At 42.7% G+C, this 26,003-nt stretch overlaps 1 protein-coding gene and 1 long non-coding RNA gene across 2 annotated transcripts in view; one reads left to right on the plus strand and one right to left on the minus strand.

Annotated features, from left to right (window-relative positions):
• The window catches only part of FARS2 (phenylalanyl-tRNA synthetase 2, mitochondrial), a 512,610-nt gene that overhangs the window by 410,696 nt on the left and 75,911 nt on the right, over positions 1-26,003 (plus strand). The gene's annotated exons all lie outside the window — the stretch shown is intronic.
• Positions 1,223-25,231, minus strand: LOC105740292. The gene is made up of 4 exons (XR_001116335.2): positions 25,104-25,231; positions 24,841-24,967; positions 4,269-4,345; positions 1,223-1,689 (listed from the first exon to the last, which is right to left on the minus strand). It is a non-coding gene; the product is annotated as an uncharacterized LOC105740292 (long non-coding RNA).

The raw sequence follows: 26,003 nt of genomic DNA on the forward strand, positions 1-26,003 counted from the left end.
CCTGTCCAAAAGAACAAGGAAGATGTCTTTGAAATGATATGAGGGGAGCCAGAGACAGACATGGAGGTGAGCAGGACCAGGTCCTGCTCTGTAGATCTCCAGGGAATATGTACTCAGCACTACTGTGCGCGCCTGGGCTGCGTTGGTGTCTTTACTGCAGGCAGAAAGGATGGATGCACGCTGGCCAGGGCCATGGCCTGCAGGTGCTTAAATGGCCCCATAGTAGATGGCTGTGTTCACAGCTCAGATCTGTGGCCCCCTGGCCCCCTCAGCCCCCCTGAACAGTATCCCACTGTTAGCAGCTCTGCAGTGAAAGTACAATCTGAACACAAATTAAGTGGCAGCTTTGGGGTTTTAAAGAAAAAGGAAAACTTTTTCATTTTAGAAACAGAAAACTTAATGTCTCCTGTGTCAATTCATTCTACGCTCCCTGAAATGGTTTCATCTGTATGCTAATTTCATGCTGAAAATAGGAACTCCCCTGTGTTGGAGAGGAGAGAAAGGGCTGGGAAGTCAAAGACTATCCAAGTGGCTGAGAATCAAGTGGACCCCCTTGACTCATTTCCACTTAGAAAATGCTCTCAAGGCAGCCGGTGTTACACCGAGGGTCCTGCCAGGGGAGCTGAGGCCTTTGCCTGTCATCCCAGGAGCTGGCTTCCAGGCCTTGGGCATGGATCGCTCGCCCACAGTCTGCTTGGTCTTGCACCAATGATTTCGCAGGTTATATCCAGACCTCATGCTTGATAATAAGGTAGTAAGCTGACTTCCCTTGGTTTCCTCCACTTCTGTTTTAAATGAATAATTAATCCATTAAAAGCATCATCTCAAAAGCACAAAGTATCCTATAATCTATGACTATAAGTTCTTTGAATAAGAAGTGGACATTGTGTTAATGCTTACTTCTAGACTGGTCTGTCTCTCTTAGTAGGACATGAGATGTTGAGGATGGATCTCATCCTAGTCCTAGCCCTTAAGAGCACCAACATGGACCCTTCCTCAGCATAGGCATGTAACTGTGATCTCTGAAGATTCCTATGGGTCTGTTATTCAGTAGCTCAAGGGCAGCTGGACAGAGAAGAGATTAGAAGTCTTGTTCCTGCTCCTTAACTTGTTCAAAAAGATACTTTATTTTTATTATTTTGGTCCTGCCAGTTCTCTTCATCTGGTTTCCTGTATCCTTCCATATACAGTGATGCTGAAGGGTTTTTTCGTTTGTTTTATTGAGAAAAGGGAGTATACTTGTTGCTTCAGGGCAAAACAAAGACCAGTGGGAAGAAAGTTATCAAAGGTTGATTTCAGCTCCTCACAAAGAGCTTTCTAAGTACAGGCTGTTTGTGAAGGGACGAAATGTGTTTAAGTAGAGCTGGGCGGTCACATGAGATCATTGTGCTGAGGATCCTCACCCAAAAACCCCGATGGCCAGGATGTTGACTGGTGGCTCACCCTGGAGAGTTGACATCTGGAGCCTCCGCTGACAAGCAGCATGGTCCACAGGCAGGTGAATACGGGCCATGGTTCTGCGGGCTCTCTCCAGGGGTGGCTGAGGCTGGCACCCCACAGTGTTGTTAAGCACATGGGTCACAGCTGCAAGAATGCTGGGGTATGCTGACTAGGCAGGTGTGCGGAAGTCACGGTGCAGCTCCATCTTCAAAACAGGAAGCATTTCTCGGAGCTGTAGTCTCACAGACTCTACAGAGATTTGAGAGGAGACTGTCAGAGAGATGCAGAGGCCTGGGTGTGTGTGGATGAGGTGATTTCTAACTGGTTGATAATAAGGTAGTAAGCTTTATGTTTCTATCATATTTATTTTCCCCTCAGATCAGGTTGTCTGAGCCAGAACCGCATATCCCAGAGCAGGCATGTTAGTGATCTGGGATAGAGAGAGAAGGACATTCTAAACGATGTCTGGAAACATAAGGGGCTGAGATGCATTTAGCCATTTGAAAAGATAATGGAAATTTCTTTCAACTAATTCCTTTGAGGTTTAACTGTATAGTATTGCCTTTTTAATCCTTTCACGAAACAGACCCTGGAAGGACTCAAATTGGTAAGTGAGAAACCAGTTACTACCAACTACTGGGCAGCTTCTTGGCAGGAGGTGAGAGCTTTCTGCTTCCTTTTTAGGACAATTCCACCCTTCCTTGAGTGGGAGGAGTTGGTGATGTGGCTGAATGTCATGAGGGTTTGGAGAGGAGGTGGCTGTAATTGCACAGGCACTGGCATTGAAGAGACCCAGGGAAGGGAAGTACCTCTGGCTCCATGGTAGGATCTGGAGGGAGGAAGGGAAGATTCATAGCATAACAGGTCTGGGGTGCTGCACTTGAAAGGACTATGGTATTTATTGGTTCATTGAACTCAACTAAACCCAAAATACTGGGTACCTCATGTGTGCAGTGCTTAGTGCCAGGAATGATGGGCTATGTAAAGAAGAATCCAGTAACTCCCTCAACTAACTTAGAATATTTATTTCCTAACTAAAAGAAACATAACTAAGAATCAACAATATTGTTTGTTTTGTTTTGTTTTTTATGTAGTGTCAGGCACAGAAATATGCTCAGTAAACACTTGCTGGTTAATGGCCACTGCAGGTCCCTGAATTTGCTTTGAGTTGAAAGAAATGCCACCAACGTGGGCCACCCCCCCGCCCCCCGCCAGGAGTTCAAGTCAGGAGAGCAGCCAGCCTGACTATAGAAGAACTATACAGTGCCTACAGTTCCAGGAAGCTTTCCAGTTGCAAGGAGAGAGAGCAGTGCTATTTTAATAAATAGTACATGATAGTTTTGCTGTATACCAGGCCTGCACAGTGCTAGACACTGGAGGCAAAGACAAACAGACAAAATAATTAAAATGTGGTTAAGATCATATCCAATTGTAAATTAGGTCCACCACTGTGGAAAACAGCGTGGCAATTCCTCAAAGACCTAAAAACAGAACTAACATTTGACCCAGCAATCCCATTACCAAAGGAATATAAATTGTTCTATTATAAAGACACATGCACATGTGCATTCATTGCTATTCAAAATAGCAAAGACATGGAATCAACCTAAATGGTCATCAGTGGTAGACGAGATAAAGAAAATGTGGTACATATGCACCATGGAATACTACGCAACCATACAAAAGAATGCGATCATGTCCTCTGCAGAAACATGGATAGAGCTGGAGGACATTATCCTTAGCAAACTAACACAGGAAGAGAAAACCAAATATTGAATGTTCTCACGTACAAGTGGGAGCTAAATGTTGCAAACACATGGACACATAGTGGGGTACAGCACATACTGGGGCCTATCGGAGAGTGGAGGGTGGGAAGAGGGAGAAGATCAGGAAAAATAACTAATGGGTACTAGGCTGGGTGACAAAATAATCTGAATACCAAACCCCCATGACACAAGTTTCCCTATATGACAAACTTGCATATGTACCCCTGAACTTAAAAATTAAAAAATAAAAATAAAGATTAAATTTGGCTGGGCACAGTGGCTCACGCCTGTAATCCCAGCACTTTGGTAGGCCAAGGTGGGCAGATCACGGGGTCAGGAGTTCGAGACCAGCCTGGCCAATATGGAGAAACCCCATCGCTACTAAAAATACAAAAATTAGCCGGGCATGGTGGTACATGCCTAGAGTCCCAGCTGCTCAGGAGACTGAGGCAGGAGAATCGCTTGAACCCGGGATGCAGAAGCTGCAGTGAGCCAAGATTGCACCACTGCACTCCAGCCTAGGCAACACAGCAAGACACTGTCTCAAAAAAAAAAAAAAAGATTATATTCTTTTTTGAATATAACAAAGTGAATATAAACAAAATGAAAATTTGGGGGAAAAGTAAGATATCATTTGGCATGAAAGATAACCCCTTAAGAAAATCACTATCAGTACCAAACATGGAGCCTCCAGCCAAACCCACAGAATTCTAGAACATCAGAGCTGGGTAAGCCCTTAGAACAATCTGTCCAAATCTGTTATTTTGCAGAGGGGGAAGTGGAGACCCAGCCATGCAAAGGTATTAGCAACAGTTAGTTTACATTTCTTTCTGGCTGCGTTTACAGTGGGTAAATACATCTTAACTTTAGTGGGTTGAAAAAGACAGGTGCTATTTCCTCAAAAAATATTTTGGCTGCTGGTGATCAACTCTTAGAGCAAGAGAAACACTTTCTAACATTGATGTGGGATTTTGTGTGTGGTGTGTGGGTTTCCTGAGCTGCCGAGCTTTTCCACAATCTCTTGCTCCATTATTTCATAGCCCACTTTCCTTTAATGCCCACCGTCAGAGAGGTTCTCTTTACCGTTCCTTTGCTCAGCTCCTTCAGATGTCTGTGTATACCGACAATAAATGGTAGGCCTGAAAACAGATGAGAGGTTTTTAAATTTGAAAACAGATGAGAGGCTTTCTTCCCTCAAGGGATGATGTGGGGTTTAGTAGCTTCCGCTATGTTGAATTTTACTTATAAATGGTGATGACTTGCTTATAATGTGAGGTTTATTTTCTGTTTTATATGTATCTTATAAGCAGCAACATAAGCAAATATTTAATTTATTGTCACTCTTGTGCTGCTGGACAGCAGCAGCTCGCGTGAATGACACTGTACCAATTCAAGCTCGGGAATGACTGTTGGACACCCAGCACACTGTTAGGATTATCTGCGTGTGTCTATGTGATACTGAAATGGCTGGTCCCCTGGTCAAATAGCCAGAGAAACCAGAGGGAGAGTGAATTCCTGAACTTCATTCAATTAAATGAATTGAGGTTTAGATGTTTTTTACTGTTTAATTCAGGCAAAACATTTGTTATTCTTTATGTAGAAACAGCTGAGGCAAAAATGGATGGCTTTGAAGGAATCTCCAAGTTTGAATCCAGGTTTTACCTCTTCATTGCCATGTTACCTTGAGCAAGTTTCTTTTTTGTGTGTTTTTGTTTTTTGTTTTTGTTTTTGTTTGAGATGGAGTTTCACTCTTGTCGCCCAGGCTGGAGTGCAATGACGCAATCCCGACTCACTGTAACCTTCGCCTTCCGTGTTCAAGTGATTCTCCCGCCTCAGGCTCCCAAGGAGCTGGGATTACAGGCACCCGCCACCACACCCAGCTAATTTTTTTGTATTTTAATAGAGACAGGGTTTCACCATGTTGGCCAGGCTGGTCTCGAACTCCTGACTCAGGCAATCCACCCGCCTCGGCCTCCCAAAGCGCTGGGATTACAGGCATGAGCCACCGCACCCGGCCCACCTTGAGCAAGTTTCTTAACTTCTCTAGGCCTCAAGGGCTTTTACCACTTGTAATGATGATAACAGTGCACAGTGCTTTCAAGGTTATATTTTAATAATCAATATAAGGTACCTAGCGCAGTCCCTGAAAAAAACAAACAGATGTTAATTCCCTTTCTCCTAAGAAAGTACTCCTGGAATGGGAAAATAGGAGCCATTCCTTGACACGGAGCAGACGTGTCATCCTGGCCTCCTATGCCATTGCCTTCTGTGGTCAGTACTTGAACGCTGTGCCCTCGGATTCCATCAACAGATCCTGAGAAACAGAGAAAACTGCTCCTGCAGGTCCCGTAGTAAGCTTGTTGAGGGTTGTCCATTCCTAGCACTCAGCCCACCCCTCCCCCTGCTGCCTATAAAACCTTTTGTGGGAACTGTTTTAAAAATTAAGCACCAAGTGTTAGTGTGCCTCAAGGTAAGGGTAAATTTGACCTTAAGGGTTTTTGTAAGTGACCATTTTTCCTTACTGTGGCTGGGGAGAGCCACCATACGTGTCAGCCCCCAGGGCTTGCTGTTATGTTGCTCTTTTCCCTGGTCTCAGTAGTCCTGTACTTGCTAACATTTTCGCTCATCATATTGCAGTGTATTAGGAGAGGGCTTTGATGCTGTTCTGTGGTATTATAGGCCCAAGTCAAGAGCTCCCAAATCCTGCCCTGCTAGTCATTTGGCCTCCTGATGGCAAACAGAGGTCCTGAGATTCAGAGAGTGAAGCAGAGTGGCTGCTGGCATCACCTTCTCACCTGCAAGAGCACCCAGCACCTTGTCCGGAGTTGGGCTTATTGGAGGAGCTGGTGAAGGAGAAGAAGAGGCCGAGTTGACTTAAGCACGCCTTCTGCCTCCCTCTAACCCCACACCTTCAGATCCCTTTAGCTGCTTGCACAGCTCGTGACCTATGAACGGGAGTGGGGAAGAAGTAGGCAGAATGGAGTCTGACATGAGAAAAGTGTCAATAACATCCCATTTCTTATGTTGATTCTTGATTTCTGTTCATATTCAAACATTATTTTGTTGTATATTTTCTTTTGTAGGCCTCCTTAAAATTTTTGTAGAATGAGGCAAGATATAAACACTTATATAGAAGTTAACAGCAGTGTATTAATGATATATGCAGCCAAGCATGGGCGCTTATGCCCAGAATGCACAAATATACAGAGGACATTCAGTGGCCAAAGTTGGCTAGAATTGCTTTGGTCCTTGATCAAGTCCTATTTAGATTTCTCCACCCAAATAACTTACATCAATACTGACTAGATAATACGTATTCAACAGTCAGTACACCCCCTGATCATTGTGGAGATCACAATTCAGGAAATCATTTACTTACAGGGCTGTGTCCCCTGCTAAACTTTTAGCTTCTAGAAAGTAGAAACCATGTCCTGTTGTTCTTTATGCTTATAGTACTTGGCCCACGACCGATGCACAATGAATCACGAGGGGTGACTAGATAAATGAGAATTTTTTAATGGCAAGATGATTCAGAGTAAATGAAATGTAGAATATCATAATATTTTATAAGGAATGGCATTTTGGGCAAGTTATTACTTGTACGTACTTTTAGAAACACAGTCTCTTCCCCTAACCAAATGCTTCTGAGTAGGATCCTGCTTTAATGGATAGAAAAACATGAGTTCTCATTAGTATGCACAGCACTGAAGCCCAGTTACATTTTTTTTAAAATAAGCACACTTTTTAAGTGTTGCCATGCAGTGTCGTCACTCCAAAAGCTTATCACATTGTTCATTTTCTTAGCAGGCCCAGTTCTACTGATGGTGTAAAGTTTCAACCGGGGCTCTTCATAATTATTACTAATTCTTAAGACTGAAATCAGGTGGCTTTTTATTTTTAGTGTCCTTATTGTGCTCACTCAAGACTATGTATTCAGCAGTGTGCAGTCTATGCCTGACTGTATAAAAGACTGGAATGTTCACGCACTATAATGAATAATGAGTGTCAGTGAACTCATTACAGTAAATCCTTAGGTAATTACTTTCTGCCTTAGTTGGGGGACTTATGGTAGCATAAGCTAAAATTATTTCATCTCCAGACAAACCCTGAGGTGGCTGTTAGAGTTAAATATAATTCATTTGCAGCATGTTTATTATAGTTAAATTTAGCTAATTTAGGGCCTGTTGCTGGCCAGAAGCTGAGGAGGAGGAAGTTGCAGTGTCCATGAGTACCTCAGAAAAATGAGGCTTTATGGCCGAGCTTTCAGAGCATGACGTAAGCGTCACTCCCACTCTGTCTCTGCTCTTCCTGTCCCCAGAGCTGGATGGGTTTGTTCATGAAAGTGACTGGCTAATGAGCTCTTCAGGCATAGGATTAATGTGGTGTAGCAAGAGGAAGTCTCGGCGTTGAGCTGGGTCTCTGCTCAGTTCTTTCCTCTGTTTCTGCTGGAACTTCTGGTGTTCCAGAAAGAACTATGGTGTTCAAGGTCACTGTGATATGAATGGATGTATCAGCAGATGGTGAGGCTCCCCCCTTCTCGTGCCCCATTTCCACTCAACACTGTAGGGCCAATTTGGGCGTTATTTCTTCCTAAGCCTTGCAGCCTGGAAGACTTAGCTCTGGAAGAAATAGGGAAGGACTTACTCCAAGAACCAAGCACACGTTTACAGAGGATGGTTTAACCTTTAAAGATGTTGCCACTGACGAGTTTTTAGATTAGGTTTTGCCTCATGAGAGCTCTTCTGAGCTGGATGGCTTGCTCTACCAAAGATGTTACAGGGACACCCGCAGGAGAAATCGCATCAACGTTGGGAGGGTGACTGTTCCCCAGAAGACAGGGACCATGCCAGGAGAGGAAACACAATTCTGATCATCGTGAGGAACGTGCATTTGAGGAAGACATTGTCCCACTTTTCCACAAAAATACCATGTCTCCATTCTGGAAGTATGTGCACTGTGCTAATTGCTCAAGAGAAGGTAGCAGTTGGAAAAAGTCCAGAGAAGGATGAGTAAATGAACACAGGAATCAGTTGGTAGCCGTGCGAACAGCAAAGCCCCTTCAGTGGGAAGGCGAGAGTAAAGAGAAGACAGCACTGAAGTCTGTGGAATCTAAAGCGGCTTTGGTGGGGTTTCTTCACCAATCCAAAGTGCAGAGCTAGCAGGGTAGGCATACCCAACCATGCCCGTGGTGGCCCGCCCTAAGACTCCATCCAGGACAGCCACCTCAGCCTCACTATCCCCTGGCCACGTCCTGGCCATTCAGTCCCACCGTGACGCAGCTTACAACCATGTGCCTCTTAAGCCAGTGTTCCTCCCACTGTACCATAGTTGCTTCCCTTGGGTCCAGACTCTTCTGAAAACTCCCCTTTTCAATTTTGCTCAAACAAATTTTAGCCATGGAAATGGTTTGTGACTTTAACGGGTAAGCTGTGATATAAAAAGTAAACTATGGGTTACGTAACTTCAGGGGCAGGTTAACTTTTCCAGAATTCTGGTCTCAAAGTAAAGATTTAGTTGAGGCTATAAAAATTCAGGAAAAAATAATAAAGCATTTCTACACCTCCCTCCTTCCCCTTGCGAGCCCCCCTTAAAAATAGCATCTGAAGTTTTATTGTAGCTGAGTCACTGCTTGGTGCGATCTAGGGCTAGGCTGCAACTGGACCTGTCAGAATGAGGCCACAGTGATTCATGATGAAGCTAAGTTTGGTTGCCACTGACAACATGTGTTCCTCTCTGTTCTTTCCCTGGAGTTTGGAGACACTGTATTTTGCCTTTGGATTAGAAACACCTTTGAATAGTGAGAGTAATGGGATGAGATGGGCCACTGCAATTAAAGAGCCCTCTGGGCCCTGGTGCTGTGACACCCTAGCCATTTGTTAGGGGAAGGTAGGAGTAATTAACATAACCAAAGACCTTTGGGGCTGTGAAGGGAATTTATCTCCTCTGCCTTTGCAGTTTAGCATCAAGTCAGTCTACCAACCAAGAGCCCCCCAACACCTTCTCTGGGCCCCAAACTGTGCTTCCCATTGAGGAAAGGCAAATGATAGAATATGCGGTCCCTACCCTGAAGGAACTTGGGGAAGCACAAACCAATTAGAGAAGCACTCTCTACTTCCCATGTTGATTATAATCATGTATGTGTCAGTTTCCACACCAGTTTGCGCCTGGAGGGCAGAAGCCACAGCTGGTTTTGCTGCGCATGGCACCTGTGTTCCTGGAGCTGAAGTGAATGGGTCCTGCCTCCAGCACCTGCTTCCCCACTTCTGCTATCAGAAAGACTCGTTTGGGAAAACATTCCTTCCTTCCCTTCCTTGGGCACCACAGTTAATAAGGCCACAAATTTGGGCCTGTCCATCCTAGTGCAAGTATCTGAGGAAGCAAGAAGAGATCCGGGTTAGCAAGGATACAATTACAATGGTTTTATTTTTTTAATGGGACTTGGGCGGTGAGGAAATTCTATGCTCCCCGTCATTTATGCAGACTTCAGCTAAACTTATGCTAGTTGAACTCATGCCAGCTCTGTGGAAGTGAGGGACAGATACAAGAAACATGGGGACTTTCCAAGAAATGAAGCTTGTTTGCTGCCATGTCGATGATGCTTGTTTCTGAGAAACTCAAACTTATGGAAGTGTAGAGTAGAGCTTCCCAAACAGCGTGCCTTAGTTCACAGATTTGCACACAGGGGTGCCAGCATAATGATCTCTGCAGCTCTTGGGACACCTTGGTATGTCTGGAGTATGAGATGGACTTAACATATGAATATACATAGAAATGTATATTATATATAATGTATCTGTACATCTTCAGAGACTAGACAGACAAGGTGTTAAATGTGTACCTCTCTGGATGGTAGGTTTATGGAATCTTTTAACAATTTTACTTATTTGCTTATTTAAACTTCTGAATCTGTAAGAATTTATTGTGTGTGTGGAAGAATTCTTTCAGCCCAACCAAATACTAGCCAAAACATTGAAGTGGAAGGTATCAGTGTTCGGTGATCCAGCCAAAGGTTTATGTATATGTTGTATTCAAACACTGTCTTAGAAACCATTTGCCCTGAGGATGTGTCCTCTATTTTGTCAGTTTAAAAAGGACTCTTTTCAGTTAGTGCATTCTCATTTAAAAAAAAAAAAAAAAGGAAAGAAAAAGAAACAGGAAAGCAGATGTCACATATCAGAGAAATTGCCACATCTTGATAGAGTCACACCATTTATTTTATTTGCCTGTAAGCCTAACATTGGCAACAGCCCGAACTGCCAACTTTCTTCATTTATTGACATTCTTATAAAGTTAACTTCCTGTTGAGGATGTTTTTGACAGGGATATTAAGAAAAAGACTTGTTGGTCAGATGTTGGTTCCAGTTGGCCACACTGTAAAGGCCACTGGGGATCGGACCCTTGGCGGACCCATGCAGAGGTAATAGTTTGGAAGTTGGGAATTCTTACTACCCAGCAACTGTAGACAAGGAGCAATGATTTGCTATTTGTATTTTATATCATGTTACATTTGCAAAATGTTTGTGGTCATTCAAATTTGTTTTTTTTCACAGTACTTCTGTGAATGCCTGATTTCTCTTTGCCTAGGCTCTCGGATTCTTGAGGGGGTGGATGGAGGTGTGATATTTGTCTTCTTCTCACATAGGAATGCCTATAACCTAAATGAGATCAATATCGTTTCGTTCTTCTGGGAGAAGTACTATTTTTGCCAGTTACCAACATTATAAAATACTTCCATATTTGGAACTGTGGCATTTTGTACTTGGAGGGATTTTTTAAAGAAATTGCCTGGTCTAGTTCCTTCATTATACAAATGAAACCATTGAGACCAACACAGGCAAAGGGAAGTTTTCAGAGTCACAAGAAGTGGTCAGTGGCCAGGCTGAGGCCAGACCGTAGTTTCCTTTTTACTACTGGTCATACTCTGTACTTTCTACCAATATTTCCCAATTACTATGGGGAATTAATAAAAAATGTTTTTTAATCTGCATTTTTGGGGGGAAGGATAAAAATACAGAGTTTGTCACAACATAGGTGGTCAATAAATATTTGGTGAGGAAGGTGTTTGATAAAGTTGCATATATATTTACCTCTTGAGTCAATAAAAATGCGTTATATTTGCAGGTAGATAGACACACACACACACACACACACACACACACACACACACACAGTGATATGTAGTAGCTGGTAACCATATGTGTGCTGTCAGTCAATACAGGGACCTGATTGTCATGTATCCCAGTCTGTGTGGCTCTGTTCAAAGGAAGAAGCTCTGGGGAGGAGTGACAGAGAATTTTAGGAGACAGAGAAAATAGACTTCTTTTCAATGGAAACTTATCAGAATTGTTGAAGTGAGAAAGCCGTACACATCTCTGTGTGTATTTTGGTATCAGTGTAGTATTGTCTGCAGTAACTCTTTGTTTAGTCGTGAAATATGTTACTTGCCATTCCACATGTACCCAATACAGTGTTACAAAGAGTCCTGTTCAGCTAGGATAAATCACAGAACAAGTATAGTAAGAACATTACCAAGTAATTATACAGTATGTCTTTGAGATTTGTGTCTCCAAGTTTCTGAATATTTCATTCTGAAAGAGTAACTTAGAAAACATAAAGAGAAGTTCCATATAAGTGCCTGGGAGAGCTGATCTTTACCAAATTCAGTAAAAATTTCAGAGGTGAATAAAATAAACCTGGACAATTAATAACAACCTACAGAAGATACATTGTTTCCCATTGGCTGACATATCCAGTAGGAACTGAAATTTCACTGTCTTCTGCATAGCACATAATTTGTTTTCCTAATCAACTTTCCTACATATTGAACAACGTCTCAGTCATAATCATGGCATACGCTGCATTGAACCTAAGGTGAAAATCATTCTTTTTTTTTCTCACCTGAGGGAAATTTCACTTTTTTACTGAATGAAGGAAGCACTTAAAGTATAAATTAAAATAAAGATAACTACTATTAAATTTGGTTAGGCTCATATAAAAAAATAGTAAAATGGCAGTCAAAACAACCTGACTCAAGTTTGTGACAGAAAGGCTTCATTTAGTACGGCCCATTTATGTATGCAAGAAGCTTTTCTTAAGGACACTCAAAGATGTCAGCTCCAGTCATAAACGAAACACGCTTGAACCGAGCGTGAGATGAATGAAGGGATTCTGCCCTCATCTTTTATAGATGATTTCATTTATTTGATTCTTCTCTTTCCTCCTACATTCTCATATTAGGCATGGCCTTCAACTGGATTTTGTATTCGTTAAATACAAACAATACACATATTAGACTGGATACATATTTGCAAATTCAGATTTATATAATCTTCTATTTTAAAATTATGAGACTAACAATTATTTTATTGCACATGCCTGTGGTGTCCGAGTCTGGGATCTGCTTTAATTCTCAATAACATTCTAATAAAACCATTGCAAAGAGCAGAGCTAGCCATAAGGACATTTACAATGTCACATGAAGGTGGACTGTATGCCACATGCCTTATAATAATATATTCAATGATCGCAAATAGGATTTTTATAGAAAGTGTTCACAGCAGTTAAAAGAATTATATATGAAGTCGTATTTCTGAATGTGAGACTTTCATTTTGTTTAATTATCTATTAAGTGCTCCCAAACTTACTAGGACTTAGTGTGTGCTTTTATTCTATGTTAGAGAAAATCTTGGTAGTCAATCTCAAGTGTATGCCCCGTCTTATGACTGCAAGATTCCCTCTCTCATTCTGGTATTGTCCCATGATATTTGCTGCTTTCTGCAGTCAATATAGACAGACTTGAGCCAACTTAAATGTTGTCTCAATATTTACCTAGTACAAAGAAAATTCCATTTGAGAAAACCACAGAGTATAGTCATTCCTGGAACAACCAGGAGATGGTTATTATCATTGGAAACAATTTATTTTTAAAAATCAATCTCAATTCAGAGGCATATGTGTATTTAAAGTGCCCACACATCTAAAACTGTTCTCAGTTAATTTCATGAAATATTATTTTTTAATTTAAAACAAACCAAAGATGAGTAATTTTTATATAACCAGACATGATTAACTTTCATATAAATTTGTGAATCAGAACAAATTCTTGAGCAAACCATGTGTCTTGCTTTCTTTTTATATGGCCAGTACTGAGAATCAAAGCAACCATAATTAAAAAGGCCTGGTCTAAAGAGGAACTGTAAAGTAGGTAAGGTTTGTGTTCTGCTTTCTTCTATCTCCTCCTAGCTCCCATTCAAGTTATTTCTTCCAGCTTTCCTCTCTGGCAAGGTACAAATGCCCCTGCCTCTGCCTCGCGCCTTCACACTGTAATATTGGTTAAAGAACTTGGCAATGAACCAACATAATCAAATTTCTCTGGCTAGACTTCTCTGGCAATACAGCATTGAAGTGCCCTGCTCCAAATACTTTCCAACAATCAGAACCAAGATACCTGTGTGGGAGCCAGTGCCACAGGTAAGTCCCTGTTAGTGACAGTGGCCTTGCAATGATGCCTTGGGAAATTATCCTGGCTTCAATGAATAGGACAGAGAGGAGTGGGTACCCAGCCCATGCAGAGCCAAGCAAGGGGCTGGAGTCAAAGAGTCAAAGGCAAGAGCCATTGTTCTTCCCTGGGAGCTTGTATAACAGACTGTGTGTTCATTTCTCACACATATAGTTTTATCTCGCAGCTACTTGAAGTGTTCACGTGTCTGTTTGCTGACTTGATTGTGAAATTCCTGAGGGTAGGAATTATGTCTCATGCCCATCCTCCAAGGAGGAGTGCAGTAAATGGGTGAGGAATGAATGAGTGAATGAATCAGTCTGTCAGGCAGTCCGTTAATGCAGATGGCAGCAATGAAAGTGTGGATTCGAATGGCATCTTTGAAAATTGCAAGAAATGGATGGATGTGGAAAACTGAGAGAGAAAACTAAGAGAAAAGCAAGAGAGATCAAGGCCTCAAAGCCTCCGAGGCTTTGAGCTGAGCAAAAGGAAGAGCCTGGGAGGCAGTTGTAGAAATGGGGAACTCAGTGAGAAACCTCATGAGGGAAGCCAACAGATACACAGTTTGTCACAATCTCTTTCTCAAAGAAGCATCCCCTAAAAGGTGCCTGTGTTTCTAGCCTCTCACGTCCCCTTCCCTTACCACACCTCACCCAAGTTCCTGGAGGTCTGATAAGCAGACAAGACTATTTTGTAGACTTAGCAGATGTCCATGTTTTAAGGGACATTTCCATCAATGCTTGAAGGTTGCCATCCTTTGTAGACTTGGAAGGAAAGGTGGATGGGGGAGAGATAGGAAATCTAGGCTGGTGCCTTGAGGAGACGCTTTGGCCTCCTGGAAGAGGGTCATGTCGGCCGGGATTAGCCCCTCAGGCCTTGGCTTCTTTCAGAGGCACCAAGTTTACATCACAGAGGACGTGCTTTTGTAGTCTGTGTGGTCAGTGCTGCGCCCTCAACCACTACTGCAGATAGCCTCTTACTTTCTAAGTAAATAATCTCTCAGGGAAGAGACTCACTTCATTTCACACATAGCCACCTTTGTAATACGAGGCCTCTGGAGCTTCAAACCTGTCTCATTCCCACATCCTTCAGAAGTGCCAAAGAGAGACCTACCTGGCTGAGTGGTATGGAAGCTAGGAGTGAAAGACCCTGGTACGTGCTCTTTAAAGTCTGTGAGTTACAGAGAGAATATGATAAATAATTCATTTTCTATTTTCAGCCCCTCTTTCTCCAAAGTTTTGGAATGAGCTCTCTAAATTTCCCAAGAACTTCTCTGAAAGTTCTACCAGCTGACCGAATGCGGAAATGCCTGCTGTGCTTCCTGGAGATTCTCCCCACTGTCTCTTTTATAACCTGGTGAATTAGGCTGCAGTCTTGTCTTGATCCAGAAGTGGCGCCCCTTGGATCAGAAGGAATGTCTGAAACACATTGATTTGTGGCCGGAATAGTAAGCTAAGCTCTAGGAACATCCTGCCAGAGGCTTGTCCTTAGGAAATAGTCTCACAAATTTTTTTGCTGGTGAAGAGATGACATGCTACAATTGACCTTCCGTTGAAGGCCAGAAAACTGAGGTGACAAAGCAAACCTCTCAGTTTCTAATGCTTCCTTCAGGCTATGCTTTCTAGGGGTGATACCCTCTATATCCTGAGAGACCTTAGCTGCCCAAGACATTAAAACTTGGTCCTCAAAATGAGCGATACCAGCCTCTGGAACATAATTGCGACCAAAATGTGCCCTGGGGTCACCAGCCTCCTTCTACCCTTCCCTCTAAAATCCAAACAAAAACATTAAGCCCTACTGCACTGTCCTGCCCTGTTGAGTGCTTTTGCAGATTGCCTGGGGTTATTTATGTCCTCCTGTCTCCTCCAGCTCTAAATTCTGGCTTCAAGACCCTCCTCCATCACCCCTCTTGTCAACAATCCCTGGGTTGTTAACACGTCCACAATACTGATCGCCTTACCTCCCTCTTTTCCCAGGGTCTCCTAAACAGTACAATGGCTTTAAAAGAAATAATGGAGAGGAAACTATTAAAATTGAATTTCCGCGTTGCAGTTTTGACAGTTTATCAGTGATTCATCACCATAATCTCTTACTCCATCCTTGCCCTGTGAATAGATTCACACCTGGAAGCAGCCGTCTCTTTAGAAAAGCTTCTATCCTTTCCTGGTTTTTCCTGAGTGCCTAGTCCTCCCAAAACTCCTATCTTTTTTATCCTGACTCAGAGGAACCCTCACTTCCCCCACCCCCACCCCCCAACACACACATTTCCTTCATAACAACACCCTAGAGTGAGATCCTTTTACTTTCCGTTTTACTTCCCAGTTCCTGAGGGCCTTACTTTTCATAATAAGGAAATTCATCAAAGTGTTTTCCCAAAGAATTGTTCTCCCTCTAAAGTTGAATTGCATCCTCCAACCCAATATGGAAACAGCTATAGCCAGGTATATGTCCACAGCAATCCTTCCTTCTTGCTACATAATCACAGTTATTTTGATGATTATTTGATTTCTACAGAATGTGGCGTAGCTCTGATGCTGTTAGGGTCTTGATGAAGGCATTAGAAACAATGCTTGTGCTCAGAGCACTTGTGTGTGCTTGGACATTGTGCAAATGTGAGCAAAGTTGTACTTCAGTAAAGGTGCCCAACCAACACTGAGACACATAACCAGGAAAACAAGACTGCAGCTGATGGTCAGAGTAGCCACGGGTTAGGCATGAGTAGCCACGGGTTAGGCATAAGCATCCACACCACCAGCTTAGGCAGCTGTCACCTGCCGTTGTTTATCCACAGGGTCAACTAGAAAAGGATTTCTGGTAGGCATCTCTATCAACAACACAGGTGAACACAGAGAAAATGTTAAATGAGAATTATGATCAACTAGAATTAAAAGGAAAATCAGTCCTCCCTGTATTTCCCATACAGCTGCCCCATCTGTCCTGCCATCAGCACCACATGAGGCATATATGGAAGACGGTTTATTGTTACCTTTTTATTAGGCTGCTTCTAGAAAATTCAGCAAGTACCCACAGTCCTACCACCTAACCCATAACACCTGGTCAACATTTTGATGTATTTCCTTCTAATTTTGTTTTCATGCACATCTTTTTTGTTCTGCAAAAAAATACAGACATTGTCTTTTTTACTTCTACAAGTACCGTTATAGTAGCTCCAACAACCAGTGAAAAAAAAATTTGTTCTAATAGAAAAATGAGCAGCAGCTCAATAAAAACAGTTCACTAAACAGTTTATCTACACTTACAGCCAGAAAACAAAATTTAAAAGTTTTACCTCACCAGTAATCAAAGAAATGTAATTTAAAATAATGATTCCATTTTTCATCTACAGTTAAAAATTTAAAAACAATAATACCTGCTTAGTGACATAATCGCTCTCATAGAAGGCTGTGTTGAGTGTAAATCTCCAAGTTTGTGTTTTGTCAACACGAATCAGCCTGGAAGTGCCCATACCCTTGATCTGGTAATTCTGCTTTTTAACAATCTGTGCTAAGAGATTTATCTGAGAAAGGCTCTTTATTCTTTATTATTATTCATTATACTTTATTAGATTGAAAATTTGGAAGCAACCTGAATGTTACCTATTGAGAAACAAATACATTATAGTTTATTCATCTGGACAAGGAATTATTTTGCAGATATTTAAAACATTTTAAAGAATAGTTGTGTACCTTTGAAAAAAAAAGTTCACAATATAACAGTGGGCTTAAACGGTAAAGAGAAGAATATGTGGCCTAGTTCACATTTTATAAATATTCATGTTATGTCCATGAGGGAGAGCAGGACAGCAGATCCAGTTTTCACAATGGTTATCTGTGGCTCACAGGACTACAGGTGATTTTTACTTTCTTTATGCCTTCCCGTAGTTCCCAAATTATTTTCAATGAGTATTTCATTTGCGTACAGGGGGAAAAAGTTACTTAAAAAGAAGAAAATCACTCTTTCAGCAGCTTATGAAGCATTCTAACAACGAAAGATGGGGAAATCCCCAAGATAGACAAGCCCTTTCTTCTCTTTCTGACTTTGGCTGATCCATCTGCTAACAAACTGCTGACTGTATTCTCAAGAGATCGAAGAAATAAAACAGGCTCTAGCAAGGGCCTTTGTTGAAGTCTTCTCAGCTTCCTTACAGCTGTTGTTTCTCCCCCTCCCCTTCCTTCTCGGGCTCCCTCCCTCTTTTGCTGCTTTTCCTGAGGCTGGTGGCTACATTTGTGCAGTGCTTGAAGTCATTCTTTCATCAATAATTTGTAAAGTGATTTAGAGCTTTCTAACAGCAACCTACAGTTTGCTCTAATAAACGAATGCGGTAAAGAGTTGGAATTCAGGCTGCTGGGCGACAGACCAGCGTGCCATTTTGCTCTGCCCTGGTCAGCATGTGGTTTGGTTCTGCTAAAAGAACACTTCCGACTCTGCCTCCATTTGTTTAGCATTTCTACGCTCAGTGAACTTTTAGTAGCCGAATGCCCAAAGGAGGAGACTACAAAAAGCAAATGGTAGTAGATCACCTTGATGGAATATTACCTAGCTGTTAAAAATGACAGTAACTAGGTTGCAATGTCAAAAAGTATTACCAGAGAAAAACAGGAAACAAATTAATATCTGCATATAGTTAAACAATGTAAAAATATACATTTGTATTGGAAGGAAATAGAGGAAGCAGGGAAAAAAAGAGAATTTAATAGCAGATGAGAAATTTTTTAAATTTGGCAATAAATATTGAACTTTCATCATATGCCAGACACTATGCAAGACCCATGTATTTTTAAGGTAGTTTAATAACATGTTAAGTTGTAAAGAAGTATAAAGTAGGGGTGATGGAATTCATTTGCAAAGATGTTATTATGGGCAGCCTGGCTCTATCCGAAGGGAACACTGAATATGTCATTCTTTTCCACACTGAATTTACGTAAAACGTACTGTGCTGGACTCCAGTATGTCTGTTCAGTCCTCAGTGAGCAGATGGGGCTTTTCCTCCTTGCCTTGCATGTCATTCTTTTATCCATGCACTCAACAGATACAGAGCCCTGCTGTCAGCCAGGTCCTTTTCAGCTGCAGCTGATACACAGGGTTAAGGGTGACAAGGCTCTGCCCTCGTGGAGCTTCCAGGCATTGCGAAAGACAGAAACTAAACTAAATAAGTGAACAAGTTTGTTTTCAGTGTGATTTCAAGTGGTGACACCTGCAGTGAAGAAAAGTAAAGGAGTGTGTGGGGCAGAGAGTGAAGTGAAAAGCAGTAACTCATTTTAAGGAGAGTCAGGGAAGACTCGTGAGAAAGCAGGGAAGTAAAGGAGCAAACCATGGAAAGGCTAGGAGGCAGCAGGAGCAGCATGTGCAAAGGCACTGAGGCAGAACCGAGTTTGACACGGCTGTGAGAGGAAATGCGTTCAGAGAGGGAAGCAGGGGCTGGGACATGTAGGGCTGTGTGGGCCACAACCTGGGGTCTAAGTGAGGTGGAGAGTTTTAAGGGGTGGGACAGATTTACTAATTTAGCATGTGATCTGACTTATTGAGAAAATGGACTGTCAGAGAAGAGGGTAGCAGAGGGCTGTTAGAGGCTTTCAGCCGTCCAGGTGGCCTGGCCTGGGAGGGCGGGCATGGGAATGAAGGGAGTCAGGGTGTGCTCTGAAGGCAGAATGCATAGGGCATGCTGTGTGGGGTGTGAGGAAAAGCCAGAAGACAAGGACACATCCTGGCTTTGGGACTAAGTAAGCAGGTGAATAGTGATGTCATTTTCTGGGAGGAAGAAGGAATAGGTTTTATTATTCCTGGGTGAACATTTGCCTAGCTTTGATTCCAGTGTGCTCAGTTAAGTCTGGGAGCTGCTGCTCACTCCCAGAACTCCATGGCTATCTCTTCAGGGCAGGAAAAGGATTTCTAGGGATACAGGAGAGACCACCAGCCTAGGAGCTGGGAAACATGGGTCTGGTCCGCCTCTGCTACAAAAAAAGCAGTGTTTTTTTGTTTTTGTTTTTGTTTTTTTCTCTTTTTTTTTCTTTTAAGTTCCGGGATTCATGTGCAGAACTGCAGGTTATTTACATAGGTATACATGTGCCATGGTGGTTGGCTGCACCTTTCAACCTGTCATCTAGGTTTTAAGCCCCGCAGACATTAGATATTTGTCCTAATGCTCTCCCGCCCCTTGCCTCCTACCCCTCGACAGGCCCCGGTATGTGATGTTCCCCTCCCTGTGTCCATGTGTTCTCATTCTTCAACTCCCACTTGTGAGTGAGAACATGCAGTGTTTGGTTTTCTGTTCTTGTGTTACTTTGCTGAGAATGATGGTTTCCAGCTTCATCCATGTCCCTGCAAAAGACATGAACTCATTCTTTTTTATGGCTGCATAGTATTCCATGGTGTATGTGTGCCACATTTTCTTTATCCGATCTATTGTTGATGGACATTTGGGTTGGTTCCAAGTCTTTGCTCAAAATAGCAGTTTTATAGAGAGAGTATAACTTTGCCTCTCAGAACGCGGTTTCTTGTATACCAGCCCAGCTTGCCTTTCAGAGCTTTGTCAACCACTTAACGCCTAATTCAGGTGCATAACGGTGTCATCATTGTTACCTGCATTCCTGTGCATGAGCAGTCACAGCCCGGGTCCTCAGAGGACCATCCCTGTTGTGCCTACCGTGTTAATAATAAACCGCACTGACACGTCCCCGGCCCCTCATCTAGTTCTGCCGCACGCCCATCACCTGCCCAGCCCTGTGCACTAGTACGCAAAACTACAGCTGAGAAAGAGTCCCTTCAAGAGTGAGACCAAGGGATGACGTCCTTATGAATCCCTGAGTATCCAGAAAATTAAACTGGCACATCGTTCTCTGAGGATTCCTGCCAACTAAGGTGATGCGTTTGTTTTCGTGATCACTGCCCTCCTATGTTAGCAAATGCTACGCCTTATTTCCAAGGGCTATTTCCGTCACCCTTACCCTAGAGTAAGCCAGCTGTACAAATGAAAAGCTGCAGCAAGGAGCTAGCTTCACCCTCCGAGCACTGCTTAGTGCTTCCAGTCAAGAAGCTTCTTTCTCTCTCTTAAATGCCATCTCAAAAATTCCAGTACCTGTCACCTAAAGGAGACATCTTACACATTGAGTGGAGAGGTGGAATGGATTTTGAAAGGACAATTTAGGGCGCTAATCTCAGCCATCAGATGTTTTTCTTGCTAACAGGAGCCGAATTCTATTATGTTTGTGAAAGGACTCTATTAAGACAGGTTTCTGTGACTCCCAGCACTCTATTTAAGCTTTTCAAGTCATTCAGATTGCCCATCACCAGCCAGGGAAGAATTTGTGTGCCTTCCCCCTTAGCAATCAAGGAAAAAAATTTAAGTGGAGCCAGAGAGCAACTTTCTTTATAATTTCTCTTCTTGAAGTAAAGAAACTCAGAATCCTTGGCCCTAAACACCATGGAACCCATGGAGGCTCATGATATCAGTGTGTGGGGTTGTCACTTGGAGGCAGGAGGCTCTTCACAGCCAGCCCAAGAAGCAGCAGAGCCAGCCACAAGCAGAATGGAAGCAAAAAGGGAAGGGTTCCTGTGTTTTGGAGACAGAACCAATCAATAGTTTCTTCACATCTGCCATTTCAAGGAAGAATTTTTTTCCCTTGTATGTATAGTTGCTTTTCCATAAAGGATTCATTATTTTTGAGCCAGGTACAGGAATCAGGATTCCCCCTTGGTTTCCTCTGGGTCTCTTCACACTGAAGTATTGAAAAGATTTAGGTCTGGAGATCCAATGGCTGGCTTCAGAACTGCCCTGCCCAATCCTTCCAACCCATCCTAAATCGTGGCCACGGAGGTGAGCAGTTAGGCCTCTTGGCAACACCCTGCAAGTCACTATTGCACCAGGGTGGCTTTAGTCCTGAGGTGACTGGCCCACTGTGTGACTGCAGTGAATGAGGGGTGTCCTCAGGACCTGGCTGACTCTGCTGCACAGTGTAGGCAGAACTCGGGTTGGGGAGCAGTTTAAGCCAGAGTGACTCTGGGCTGGAGAAGGCATTTTAAATTCTACCTGGAGTAGATAAAGTGTATGAGGCTTTTGCTTTAGGCCTAGGGAGCTGGATGCTGGGGTAAGGGGAACACGCTACACCCTCACTTGGACCAGCTACCGTAGGCCTCACCCAGGACCAGAGCTGAGGTTGCACTCAAGGGCTTCCTAGAAGAGGCCCTGCCCCTTCCTATTCAAGTCTAGTTGCTGGACAGTATTTCCTCCAATTTTAAGGTGAGAAAACTCTCCTTGTATTAGCAAGAGTGAAGACTGTAATTTTTAAGTCATGTTATTTAGATTGAATAACTTTAGAATACTCTTCCCACAAGACCACTCGGAGGATATTCAGATCACTTCTGCTGCCTCAGGATTCCCACATGAAGGGTGAAAATGATGCCAGAGCTGAATTTACAGCTCCCAGAAGCACGCCCAAGAAAGACTGGTGGACGATGAGATTTCATCTCTGTTTCCCCTGCATTTCTTAGCATAGTGCCTGGGCCGTAGTGGGCACTCAGTAGATGTCTGCAGAAGTCATGCAGCTTCGATATTGTGGATGATAACAGTCTTTCTTTCTATGAACTTCTTAGGCTGTTTAAAATTTATCTCAACCTCAGCTGCCAAAGTAATAACTAGCCCTTGCTGTATCTTTTGGCAAACCATATATTCACTGCCTTGGCCTGGGGTTTCCTTTACCGTCCACCAAAACATTGGCTACGTACTCACTCTGCACCACACACTGGGCTGGGCACTGCGAAGGCATGCTCAGAACTGACTTTGATAATAGGATTTTTGAAACCTTTAGATTGAAGGAAAATAGATAGGCCAAAGCTAATGGGCTTAAAAAATATACTGCTTAATGGTTAAAAATCTTAATCTGTTTATGTTAACCAATATTAGCAGAGGAATATGAAATTATTTCTGTAATGTATAAAAATCGATAATAGATGCTGGCGTGAAAATATATGTCATGACGAATGTACTGAATTTGTGGCCTATGAACATGTGGGATATGATGTGTGTGCGTCGCTATTTTTATATCCTTGTGTGTTGGTCCAGATGTTGAAAAGGTGTCACAAAGGCCAAATCAGGGGTGCTGTCACCAAGCCCACCAAGTTGCTGCCAACCCTCCCAAGCTTCAGAGGTAATACTCTGGCTCTTTATCCCACCCTCCTCCTTTTTTTTTCCCCCACCAGAAATGAGGATCCTTATAGATTGAGGTTAGTCAATACCATATTTCTCTTCCCCATCCTGTTGTTTTGTGTTAGACTTTGTATTAAGGAATTTGTATTTCATCTGTTTTGCAAAACAAATATTACTAACAATAAGTTATTATTGTACTCTTCTGACACAGTAACGTCCTGTTAGTTTACTTTACACATAGCAAATCCAGCCTGACATCCATCTTTAATGATCTCAGGATAAATGGTTTTAAGGTTAAACAGCCACAGAGACAACTGTCACACGTTGTCAGCTGGAACAGATGAAAGTGAAAAATGTGGCATCTGAAAAGCAACTTGCAAAATGATCTAAATATTTTACTTTATTTTCAGAAAACCCTCACCAGATCTGCCCCCTCACCGCTAATCCTGGGAGCAGCCTGATGACTTATGGGGAATCCATTGCTTAGCTTTGATGTAGGGAGGGAGAGATGAACGACCGCCTCTCAGAGCGTGGCTGCTGAGCAGGATATTAATGGGCAAGGCGGCTAGTGCGTTTGCATTGTTCTGCGGAAGTTTTGCACTGCTTTGGGGAATCATTTATCCTTAGCAGTTGCAAGGTGGCCTGTTTTTAAGTAAACCTAGAGTAAAAATCTAGTTATCTATTGCCATGTAACAAACTGCCTCAAAACTTTGTGACATAAAGCACTGATTTTATTATGCTCACGTGTCCTTGTCTCCATTCTGTGATGCTGGGGCCTTGTCTGGGAAGACTCGAAGACTGGGAGTGACTGCTTGGCTAGGCTGGGATGAGGCATCTTTACTTACACATCTGGCAGTGGACACTGGCTGTCTGCTGGGACTTGCTGTGGTGATGGCTGGAGAACATTTCACCTCTCCAAGCGGCCTGGCCTTCCTCACTGCAGTGGCTTCTGAATTGTTAGCTTCCTTATGTGGTAGCAAGTGTGCAAGTCAGCAGGTGGAAGCTCCGCTGTCTTTGTCACCTAGCCTCAGAAGTCACATAGCATCACTTCCACTGCCCTCTACTAGCGGGAACAGTCATAAAAGCCCACCCATTTTCAAGGCAAGAGGACATAGCCTGCGCCTCTTAAGGGGAGGATTGTCAAAGCCGCACTGGAAGATCGTGTAAGTTGGGAGATAGCGTTGCTGCTGCATTTGAGAGATTGTGCTGTGCTCTATGTAGAGGTTTCTGTAGGAAATAAACAAGTGGAGTTCTCTGGCAAAAACACATCTGAAAACGTGTTGATAGGAATATAGCTAATCCTTAGCATTTCTTGTAGTAGCTAAGGTCAGTGTATGCTAGGCCTGGTACCTGAGCAGTAGTCTTGATGCTAAGTTAACAACAGGTAGCTAGCCAACAGGAGTGTTTTCTAGCTATTTGGAAATTGAAATTCAACCAAAAAAGCTACTGCCGCTCTGAATCAGTTACATCATGATACCTTAGATCTAGGCTACCTTTTTTCCTGAATAATAGAAGGTTACATTGATTAGAAATCATGGGGAAAGTAGATTCCTTCATATAAGAATTGATTAAAGTTTGACTCCATTCTCTGTTAAAGTAAGAAGCTTTTTAAATAATTGAGTAATTTGGAGGAATTTTTATATTTTATATTTTTTTACCTGTTTAGCCATGATAAATAGAATCAGATAAGAGACCGAGTGTGAATATTCAGCACGACCTTCAACCAGGTGTATATATTTCTCTCTATGTTCTAAAGGACTCGGCAATGTGTAGTGCTTATGAGTTCTCGTTTGAAAAACGAGGACTCCTATGTGGAATGCCATGTAACGGCCAGGTGCAGTGGCTCATGCCTATTATCCCAGCTCTTTGGAGGCCTAGGCAGGAGGATCGCTTCAGGCCGGGAGTTTGAGATGAGCCTGGCAACATAGTGAGAACCCCCCCACACCTCTACATAAAAAAAAAAAAAAAAATTAGCCAGACTTGGTGGCATACACCTGTAGTCCTGGCCATTGAGGAGGCTTAGGTGCGAGGATCATTTGAGCCCTGGAAGAGTTTGAGGCCGCAGTGAGCTGTGCTCACACCATTGCATTACAGCCTGGGTGACAGAGCAAGACCCTGTCTCTAAAAGAAAAAAACAGATATATATAAATGCCATGTAAGCTTTTACGCTTTTATTTCTTGTCTCAATTCTGGTTTTTTCTGGAGCAATTTCTTCTTTTCATTCTCATGAAAGTTAAGGTGATGACGTTGTGCTTACCCACCAACTATGTATCCACGTAGCCTTCGCTGCCATTTGTCCTGAGCCTTTTCAAGAAGTACAAATCCTAGAATGATCGAAACATCTCTTAGATCCCAGAGTGACTTAAGAACCATGCTAGGAATTAATCCTGCTTCCTAGGAAGTTACACAACAGCAGCATTTGTGGCAGGGCCACAGCAAGCCAGGACTGGCCCACGGGCAGTACGCTGTCATTCCCAGTGCTCTCTCTGCCTTCCAGAGAAACAGGAATTTGCCACACATCTGTGACTCATTTGCTGCAGCTGTTAAGTGATGATGGTGTTTAAAATCCCAGGGAAGTAAAGCCACCACTTACTGAACACTTCCTGTGTGCCAGGCACTCAGTTGTAACCACATTATTTGATTTGGTGTTGACGATAATCCTTTAAAGGAGCTTTTCTTATCCCAGTTTTACAGATGAGGAAACTGAAGTTCTGGGAGGATGAGTAACTTGTAGAAGGTCACACCGTATATAAGTAATGGACCCAGCCTCTCCAACTACTCTCAGCTGATTATAGAGATTAAATTAGAAGCAGTTCTTCCTTTCTTGGAAAAGTAAACCTAATGGGAAACTCAGAAGCCATAAAGGAAAAGAGTGATTAATTTAGCCACGTAAAAATTTCAGGCTTCTCCTCAACAAACTGCACCAAAAAATTGGATCAGGAATGTATAACAAACTAGTGGGTGGGGAAGGAGACTGCCAGGCTGTGATAAAAGGCCAATCTTTAAAACATAACAAATAACTAACAGTCAGTAAGCACGAGACATACAGACTGCTGTGAACATAGGACAGGATGCTGAGCCTCACTCATGATTAGAGAAATACAAATTATTTGCTGCAAATTACATTTTCAGCTGTAGGTTTGACAAAGATTTTAGA

The sequence above is a fragment of the Nomascus leucogenys genome, chromosome 8, assembly GCF_006542625.1.
Source record: "Nomascus leucogenys isolate Asia chromosome 8, Asia_NLE_v1, whole genome shotgun sequence".
Classification (NCBI taxonomy): domain Eukaryota; kingdom Metazoa; phylum Chordata; class Mammalia; order Primates; family Hylobatidae; genus Nomascus; species Nomascus leucogenys.